Source organism: Leuciscus leuciscus (assembly GCF_965113295.1).
Source record: "Leuciscus leuciscus genome assembly, chromosome: 16".
Lineage (NCBI taxonomy): Eukaryota > Metazoa > Chordata > Actinopteri > Cypriniformes > Leuciscidae > Leuciscus > Leuciscus leuciscus.
Window position 1 is genome coordinate 35,409,020 of NC_138740.1, and position 10,000 is coordinate 35,419,019.

The 10,000-nt window shown below is 36.8% G+C and overlaps 1 long non-coding RNA gene across 3 annotated transcripts in view; it reads left to right on the plus strand.

Annotated features, from left to right (window-relative positions):
* Window positions 1-681: 681 nt before the first annotated feature.
* Window positions 682-10,000, plus strand: part of LOC309478217 — a 19,878-nt gene continuing 10,559 nt past the window's right edge. The window contains exons 1-4 of one of the 3 annotated variants that reach the window (XR_014198867.1): window positions 682-847; window positions 908-1,436; window positions 2,769-3,666; window positions 3,732-4,502. This is a non-coding gene — a long non-coding RNA (uncharacterized lncRNA). Of the gene's footprint in view, window positions 848-907; window positions 1,437-2,768; window positions 4,503-8,950 lie in introns of all 3 variants that reach the window. The other 2 variants (XR_014198868.1, XR_014198866.1) reach the window with 2 other exon arrangements.

A 10,000-nucleotide genomic window follows, 5' to 3' on the forward strand; every position in this document is an offset into this window, starting at 1 on the left:
GTGTGTGTGTGTGTGTGTGTGTGTGTGTGTGTGTGTGTGTGTGTGTGTGTGTGTGTCTGTGTGTCTGTGAATGGGGTGGTGTGGCGCAATGGATAAGACACATGCCTTTGGTGTGAGAGACCCGGGTTCGAATCCACTGTGAGACACCAATGTGTCCCTGAGCAAGACACTTAACCCCTAGTTGCTCCAGAGGCGTGCGACCTCTGACATATATATAGCAATTGTAAGTCGCTTTGTATAAAAGCGTCAGCTAAATGAATAAATGTGTGTGTGTGTGTGTGTGTGTGTGTGTGTGTGTGTGTGTGTGTGTGTGTGTGTGTGTGTGTGTGTGTGTGTGTGTGTGTGTGTGTGTGTGTGTGTGTGTGTGTGTGTGTGTGTGTGTGTGTGTGTGGCACTTTCATTCAAAAGTTTAGTGGAAGTAATATTTACAAAAAGAAGAAGAAATGAATAGCCTGCTTTTATTCAGCGAGGACCCGTTAAACCGATCAAAAGTGACAGTGAAGACATTTATAACGTTACACAATATTCTATTCTAAATAAATGCTGTTCTATTGAACATTCCGTTCATCAAAGAATCCTGAATAAATGTACGACACTAGTGTAGGTGTGTGTGGAGGGAAAGGTACAGTGACTGTGGATATGAAGGATATTAAATATCCATTTAATGATAACCATATAGAAGTATTTGATTAGTCACTGGAGTATTTCAGGTGTCCTCTTTCACTGTGTTCAGTCTGAGGAGAATCTGCTGGTTTATCTGTCTTCTGTGAGGGTGATCTCCGACTGCAGCTTCATCACGCGCTTCTCTTTCGCCTGACGATGAGTGTGTGTGTGTGTGTGTGTGTGTGTGTGTGTGTGTGTGTGTGTGTGTGTGTGTGTGTGTGTGTGTGTGTGTGTGTGTGTGAAGGATTGCTGACTCAGATATCGACCTGTTCTTTTCTTCTCTCTCAGTGCAGGGATTGATTCTCGGTCGTCGACACACACTAAAACCTGATTCTGCCACTGTGTGTGTTTCTCTGTCCTGCAGGAGTCGTATAGATTTACTGTGTGAAGAGACACAGTGTTACCCGTGTATAGACTGACCTGAGATCAGAGAGCTGAGATCACATTACTATGTAGAATTTGTGCAATACACACTTTTGAGTGTAAAGTGAGACACTTTATCAGTATTGGGAGGTACATGTAATCTGGTGTAACCTCAATGGCACATTTGTCATATCTATCATATACTATTGTCTATGATATGATATGGGGTGCACTAATCTTAATCATGCATGCTATTGTAATAAAAGAGCACACACACTATTGGCTTCACGTTCATGTTTCTGCTTTGATTTTCATGCCACTTCTTCTGGCCTCCAGTGGATTCTGTCACAGCGATTCAGGAGAGAAGAGAAAAAAGAAACCCGCTTATAATTTGCATCAATAAATTGCCTGTATGTACTTATTTATTCATTTTTTTATTTTTTATAAAAAGTACTTACTGTATTTATTTATTGATATTTAATTATTTATTTATATGTATTAATTAAAACAAATTTTAATGAATATAATTATTTAGATAGTGTGTGTGTGTATATACTGTAAAAAAATTCTAACCTCTTCTAGTCAAAATTTTCTAGTGACTGGTCACATCTACATTTTTTAATTGGCCCAAGTGCAATTCTTGTTGCAATAGTCTGTTAACATTGGCTCAATGAGAAATAATACGTCAGACTAATTGAAAAATTTAGATGTGATCAGTCACTAGAAATTTTTGACTTGGGGATGTAATTATTTTTTACAGTATATATATTTAAATATATATATATATATATATATATATATATATAGATATATAGATAGATAGATAGATAGATAGATAGATAGATAGATAGATAGATAGATAGATACACACACATATATAAATGTATTTATTTATTTTTATATTAATGTAATACATTTATATATATTATAAAAATATAAAAAAAATATTTTCATATTAAAATAATTAATACATATAAATAATTCAATATATTAATATAAAAATAACTAACATATATATATATTAGTTATTTTTATATTAACATATTGAAATATTTATATGTATTATTTATAATAATATTTATTATAATTAATACATATAATTATAATTAATATAAAAATAACAAATATATATATATATATATATATATGTGTGTTATTTTTATATTAACATATTGAAATATTTATATGTATTAATTATTTTAATATGAATATCATTATTTTTATTTATTTTTATAATGCGTATATATACTAAATACTAAATATTTACTAAATTTATAAATGTAAAAAAAATGGTGTAATTTATATATATTTATTTGTAAATGTATTGTAATATAAATGTATTAATAAATGTGTATAAATAGATTTTCATCTAAATTTATTTTACGTTATTCTAATTTGTAATACATCTCTTAATACATTTTCATGATTATTTAAAAACTTTAAATACAATTAAAATGGTATATTATTAATTTCTTATTACACTATTTTATTTTTTCATTCTTGTTTTACAATAATGAAAATTTGGGGTTAAAATGTGCTTAGTTGTCATGAAAATAATGCAAACAAAAAATTTTTTTGAATAAAATATGACCTTCTGAATCCTCTTGAATACAACAAACAATCCATACTCCGATAGTTAGTGTCTAGCATTTTCTAGTGTGATAATAAAGATCTATTTTCAATCAGACTGTATTTGCAGACTGTCCTCACATTAACAAAATCAATTTTCTGTGTTTGTACAGCCTGATCTCCACACATCACTAACACAATCACTGCCTCCTGACTCCAGTCTCAGGAACTCTGGGAGACAGACACAACCAGCGACTGAACGCTTGCCAAGTAATGCAAACGAAACACACTGAAATGAGTTGGTTGTGAAGAAAGAGTCCTAATAGCGCCATTACAGATGTTCAGTGATCGAATAATGTGTTCCCACACACCCAACTGTGGCCTTTTGCTCCGGGATGGAATGAGATTTTATGGATCATTGTGTTTCTCTAACTCACACTGCAGGAGCACAAGGGAAACACACCCCTCGTTACACCCTGCGTTTGGAAAGCTATACACAAAGGCTGTTTGTATTGTGTGTGTGTGTGTGTGTGTGTGTGTACGTGCCGTAATGTGTGTTCGGCTCTTATCAGAGGAACACCTGCTCACTGCAAAAAGAGAGAGAAAGAGAGAGAGAGCTTTATTCAACCCGTCTTCAGTGATCTGCAGGTTCCATTTCCCCTCACTGCAGTCTAAATGTGTGTGTGTGTGTGTGTGTGTGTGTGTGTGTGTGTGTGTGTGTGTGTGTGTGTGTGTGTGTGTGTGTGTGTGTGTGAGAGGACTGAGGAGAGTTGCAGTGTGTTGCGCCCTCTAATGGTGGAGAATCAGACGGCATCCACAACTGCTGTTGTTTCATTTTGTGTGTGTGTGTGTGTGTGTGTGTGTGTGTGTGTGTGTGTGTGTGTGTGTGTGTGTGTGTAATGGGCAGTGGCAGAGATTGACCTGTGCCATCAGAGCCATACAGAATAGCATACTAGCATTTCTGCTGTATGACTGTGCAAAGTATATGAATTTTCTGAATGCAATAGGGCTGCATGATTTGTGGAACGTGTGTGTGTGTGTGTGTGTGTGTGTGTGTGTGTGTGTGTGTGTGTGTGTGTGTGTGTGTGTGTGTGTGTGTGTGTGTGTGTGTGTGTGTGTGTGTGTGTGTGTGTTAGTGCTTTTTTAAAATCGATTAATCACATCTAACACAAAAGTGTGTAAATATATACATATACATATACACACAAACATAAAATATATATTTACAAACTGTTGTTAGATGCGATTAATGTCAATTAATCGATTTGACAGCTTCTTTTTAATATAAACTTATTTATTTACATAATTTTTGTAAGCTTATTCATTTATTTATATGTACATTAACATTTATACACTAAGCAATTTTTATATTTTATTTTGTAATTCTCATTTAAAAAAATGAGATTTATATGTATCGATATGACTGCAATTCATTATTATTTAATTCATTATTAATATACTAAATACAAATATTTATTATATTATTATATTTTACATTTACATTTACATTTAGTCATTTAGCAGACGCTTTTGTCCAAAGCGACTTACAAATTGGGACTAAATTAAGCAAGTCATCGTGAAGAGGCAAAAAACAACGCAAGAAGTGCTCAAAATACGAAGTTCAGGCATTATTCAGAGTAGCATAAGCCCGATAAGCGAGAATTTACAGGAATATATATTTTTTTATTTTTTTATTTATTTTTTATGAGGTTAAGTGCTCACGGAAGAGAAGAGTTTTCAACTCTTTTTTGAATGTTGTCAGGGATTCTGCATTCCGGATGAGGGTGGGGAGAGCGTTCCACCAGCATGGAACTGTGAATGAGAATGTTCTGGAAAGTGATTTTTTGGCTCTCTGTGATGGGACCACGAGACGTCGCTCGTTGACCGATCGAAGGCTTCTGGTAGGGGTGTAGACTTGTAGGAGTGAGTGAAAGTAGGAGGGAGCTGAGCCTGTGACAAATCTGTAAGCAAGCGTCAGTGCCTTGAACTTGATGCGAGCAGCGAGAGGTAGCCAGTGCAGAGAGATGAACAGAGGAGTGACGTGGGCCCTCTTGGGCTCGTTGAAGACAAGACGAGCTGCAGCATTCTGGATCATCTGTAGGGGTTTGGTTGCACATGCTGGAAGTCCAGCCAGAAGAGCATTGCAGTAGTCAAGCCTAGAAATGACCAGGGCCTGGACGATAAGATGTGTTGCATGCTCAGTTAGGAAAGGCCTGATCTTCCTGATGTTGTGCAGTGCAAACCTGCATGATCGAGCTGTCTTTGAAATGTGATCTGTGAAGGTCAGCTGGTCATCAACTGTTATTATATTAAACAAAACAAGAAATATAGCCATTAAAATATTTTACTTTAAAATAAAAATGTGATTTTATTGATTAATAATACAAATAATAATACTTTTATTTTACAATACAACTGTAAAATCACAATATTAATATTTGTGAGGGGTCTTAAAAACACAGGAAACCTTTAAAGCTCTTTGCCGGTGTTAAGCACTTCTGAATGTACCGTAGTACAGTGTCAAATGGCTGATAAGGCTTTCTGTTTCACAAATGTTTGAAGTAGATCACAGTGTATACTGTGCACTAATTCTGAACTAAGCCAGGAGATATTTGCATAAAGAGGTGGGGCTACTCAGAATTCTCCTGTCAATCATTTACTGGGATTCCAAACACACACACAAGGCTTCAGTGCAGTTTAGTATGCTAAACTAATTTAGCACTTTATAGTTAAGTATGTATTATTTTTTTTAAATGTGACTTTTGCAGATGATATCTGCTGATGAAGAAGAAGAAATAGAGAAAAATGAGAGGAAAACTGTGGATGTCCATGTCAAATGAATTAGCCTGAATAACTGTAATGCTGCTTGTTCGTGTTGTGACCTTCTGTGCGACAGGAGAAGCCAGCTCAGCGATTTTACCCTAACGGAATTACAATCGTCATCCGCATGAGTGCGATCTGTTCCCTCTGCTGGTATAAATCAGCCATGCATGAAACCCACACACACACACACACACACACACACACACACTCACAACATGTGCAAGACAAGCACATTTAATGAAAAGATTTGTTTTTATATTCCTGAGCAGGATTTGATTTGATTTGAATTGTTTTGAGTGGTTGCCAGGGTGTTGCTATGCACTTGCTATAGTTGGTTTCCAAAATACTTGCTGTTGCTAAGCATGATCTATAACAATAGTGTTATTAGACGTCATAATTATGAGCATTCATCAGTGGTTTTTGGCTCACGGGCTTCTCAAGATCCATTGCTGACTGTATAGAGTTCTTGAGTTACTTAATATAAAACTCCTGTCGGTTTAAAATGGAGGTTTTTCATTTTAAGAGGGCATGACTAATACACACACACACACACACACACACACACACACACACACACACACACCCTCTTGCCTCGAAAAGCAGATAAAAATACCAGTGTAGAGATGCCATCTTACTGAAGTGTTTTTGCTGGCCATTACGAGCGTGTCCCGCTGTGTGTGTTTATCTGCTGTTGTGAATGTGTGTGTTCTCGTGAACGACTCCTGAGCATTAATGGAGCGGTTACAGAAGACGGTAATGACCTGTTACACATCTATCGCAATGACAGCAAACATCTCAGGCGGAGGGGTGATGTTTCAGATCGCTTTATATTAGGCTATAAAACAGAAAATCTGTTTGGATGAAATAGTTGATATGCACATGTTGAAGTCAATTTTGCTTTTCACAATATATATCGTTTTAAATTCACACTGTTCGTGTGTTCAATAACATAATGCATTATAGGTTCAATTGAACTGTTTAGGGCTTTGCAATACAATGGTAAATAATTTATATAATAGATATAATGCTTTGTTACATTCATCAGTTACAATAATTTACTATGTTTAAAATTATTTTAGCCTGTTACTGTAACTGTCAGTGTGCCGGTAGCGGGACACTTGCCGTGCTTTTGCCTTTTTTCCACCCATCACATATTTTAGTAATAATCATATGATTTGAAAGCTCAAACACTCAGAATCCATCTTATAAAAACTTGAAATTGGACATTGTTTTATCATGGAAACTATATTTTAAAGTCCCCGTGAACCAGAAGTTACAAACGACTTATCTCCAGTGTTGTGACGTATTTCCAAGTGAAAGGGAATATAGAGAGCCTAAGTCCCTCCCCTTCCGGTGGACCACCATGGGATCTTATTTCGGAAAAATATTGAATGGTAGTCAATGGCGAGAGACAACAAATATTTTGATCTCGTTTGAATTGTGCCCTGAATTACACATATGATGTTTGTCAATTTAAAATTTTAAAGTCAAGAAAGTCGCAGTTTGATGTAAAACTGTTGAGGTATAAGACTGTGAAAATACGTAATTACAAAGACTACAAACCCAAAAGGCGCACATGTGACGTCATACCTTTCCTCTCAATGAATGAAGCTAACTTTACTGAAGCTAACTTTACTGAAGCTAACGTCTGTCATTTTTTCTATAGTCTTACGTTATAATCGTAACGTTACGCCGTCATGCCGGAGTGTTTTGTACCAGACTGCACACATACATAGTGCGAGACGAGAGATGTAGTTCATTGAGCGATTTTCACATAAAACTAAATGTTACTCTTCTGTTTTATGACAAACTGCGACTTTCTTGACTTTCATAATTATCTTTTAAATTGACAAACATCATGTGTGTAATTCAGGGCACAGTTCAGACGGAATAAAAAGATGAGTTGTCTCTCGCCATTGACTACCATACATATTTTTTCCGAAATAAGGTCCCATGAGCCGGAAGCGGAGGGGCGGGACTTAGGCTCTCTATTGAACAGAGGGCAGGGTTTTACTTTAGCGCTCCTCCTCTCCATCTCTGCTCATAGCAGACTAACGGTTTGAGGGGAGTGGTTAAGTGTTTTCAACCCCTGACGTCATCAGAGAAGGAACGCCATTCCAGACCGGAAGTAACTTTTCAGATTTTGATTAAAGATTACCACGGCAAACGATTTTTTTTCTGCGTATTAACTTGCAAGGATTAATTGTTCACCACAAGACTAGTAATATGCGCTAACAGAGTACATAGGGTCAATTTTGATTTCATGTCGACTTCAAACATTTTAGCGCTTCAAATTTTTAACACAATTTGGCTGTGACAGAATCGGCCTTCGAAGGATGCAGCCTCTGAACTGGGACGCAGCAATAGAGTATAAGTGCATAGTGTATATTGCGTCATTTGGGATGCAACTATTGTCTCACCAATTAGCAAGTTAGCATTTACTGAATTAGCTAGTTAAAGCTAGCCATGTTTCCTTTACTAAAAATATTTAAAGCTACACTGTGTAATTTTTTAAGTTGATACTTCAGAAAAAACACTTTGTTCTTTCAAAATTATACGTGCTCATTCATGTGTATTTACTTCCACCAACTAATCAAGTATTCTCGTAAGCGTAGAATCTGCCATTCAGAATACATACGAGTGAGTCGCTCGAATGGCGGTAGCCATGTTGCGCCTCCATCTTGAAAATACATTAGACAAAGAGGGACATACCGGGAAATACAAGCTTCGCCTTTCGCGCTTTTACACTCAGTGGCATCGTGACGAATGCGAGGGGGAGATTACTCGAGACTGCCGGCAGATCTGAAATAATACGGCCACCGTAGGAGTTAAAACACCCTCGGAAAGGGAGGGGCTAGAAAGTTATATTCAGTTGGTAGTCATATACAATTTCACCACTAGATGGGAGAAAATCCTACACAGTGTAGCTTTAAATTCAGATTACATGATCATTTTAAGTTAAATGAATGAATTAGCTTTCTCAAATATTTCAATAAAAATATGCAAGTTCTGCTTACTTAAACTTTGAATTTCTTAACTTAAAAATGATGGCGTAACTGATTACCTCAAATTTTTTGAGTTTTGCCAACTTTTTCGGGTTTACAGTGGTTGTTCAGTAAAAGTAGTTTTTGGTTTAAAAAGTACTTGACTATTGTAATTATTATCTGACTGCACAGATTTAACACAATGCTATAATCTATGATAAAAGATGTATTCCTGCAGATAAACACACTGTTAGCAGAAGTTTGGCTGTAAATCTACATTCACTGTGACCCGCCGGCAGGTTGCACTCCTGTTCTACCATCTCTCTCTCTCTCTGTCTCTCTCCGTCTCTGTGTATTTCCAGTCTTTATGTCTCTGTGGGGCTGGAACAAAGTACAGACTGTCTCATACATTCTGTTCCTCTTGGACACGCTGAATGATCATAAAAAATAAGAGAGAGAGATGAGGAGGATTTAGGAGTGGCAGGTACACAACGCTCTGCTGTGCCTGTTGTGATGATGAACGCGCTCATGTCTTTCTCTCTCTACAGCTGTCAGTCATTCCTGTCCCAGCAGACACGCTCGCAGACTTTACACTCTCTGATCTGTGATTGATGGCTGTCAGTCATATTTCAAGCACCTCTGGAGATGAGCAAACCTGCTCAACCATTCCTGTGACAATCTTGAGGTGGGAGGAGCCACACGACCCCTGCAATCAGGCTAAGTGGAGAATGTGTGTGTATATTCACAATATATTAACCTTTATATGGATATGGAGAACAAAGTCCCCCACCACCTCTCAATATATAAATATATAAGCTTTGGGCACGACTATTTTCGTGGATGAACAGGACAATGTGCAAATTTTTGGTGCTCTTGGTCACACATTAAGTTGAATGTCAGGGAATCAAAGCTAAATGTTGATTTTCTCTCTGTGTTCATTCTTATGACTTGATGTTTAGTCTGTGCATTAGCATAAACCATAATACTGAGCGACGAGCAATCGTTAAAGTTTAATGGCATCGCCGTGGGTCAGTCGTATCGCCGCTAGCAGCCATGCGAGACTGAGACACTAAATGTGTGTTTTTTAATGATAAAGCAAGTAAAAGATGTGCTTTATGTTTAGGGCATGAAAGACTAAGAGTCACTTGTTAATCATATTCAAAAACTACCAGGCAATGCAATCTGACAGCAAATGTTTGATAACACTTAAGCCTGTACATATATGTGTGTGACTGTGTGTGTGTGTGTGTGTGTGTGTGTGTGTGTGCAACTATTCATAATGCTTGAAAATATACAAGGTACATAATAATGTTTTTCAGTACCTTAAAAGGATATAATGCTTAAAACATGATGATCTAACATGAGTTTTGATGTTGATAATGTGTTTTAGGTGTTAGGTGATGTAATGCAGTGGTAAGAGTTATTCACAAGAGCAAGCATCTGATTATTATCTTTATGAATGCATGAGGAATATACTGTGTAATGCATTATATATACAAGCCTGTAGTTCGGGTGTCAGCGTAAGGTCTGTTCGGGCTAATGAACACACATGAGGTGTTGTACTCGACGGCTCTGGCGACCCACGTGCCGTGAGCAGA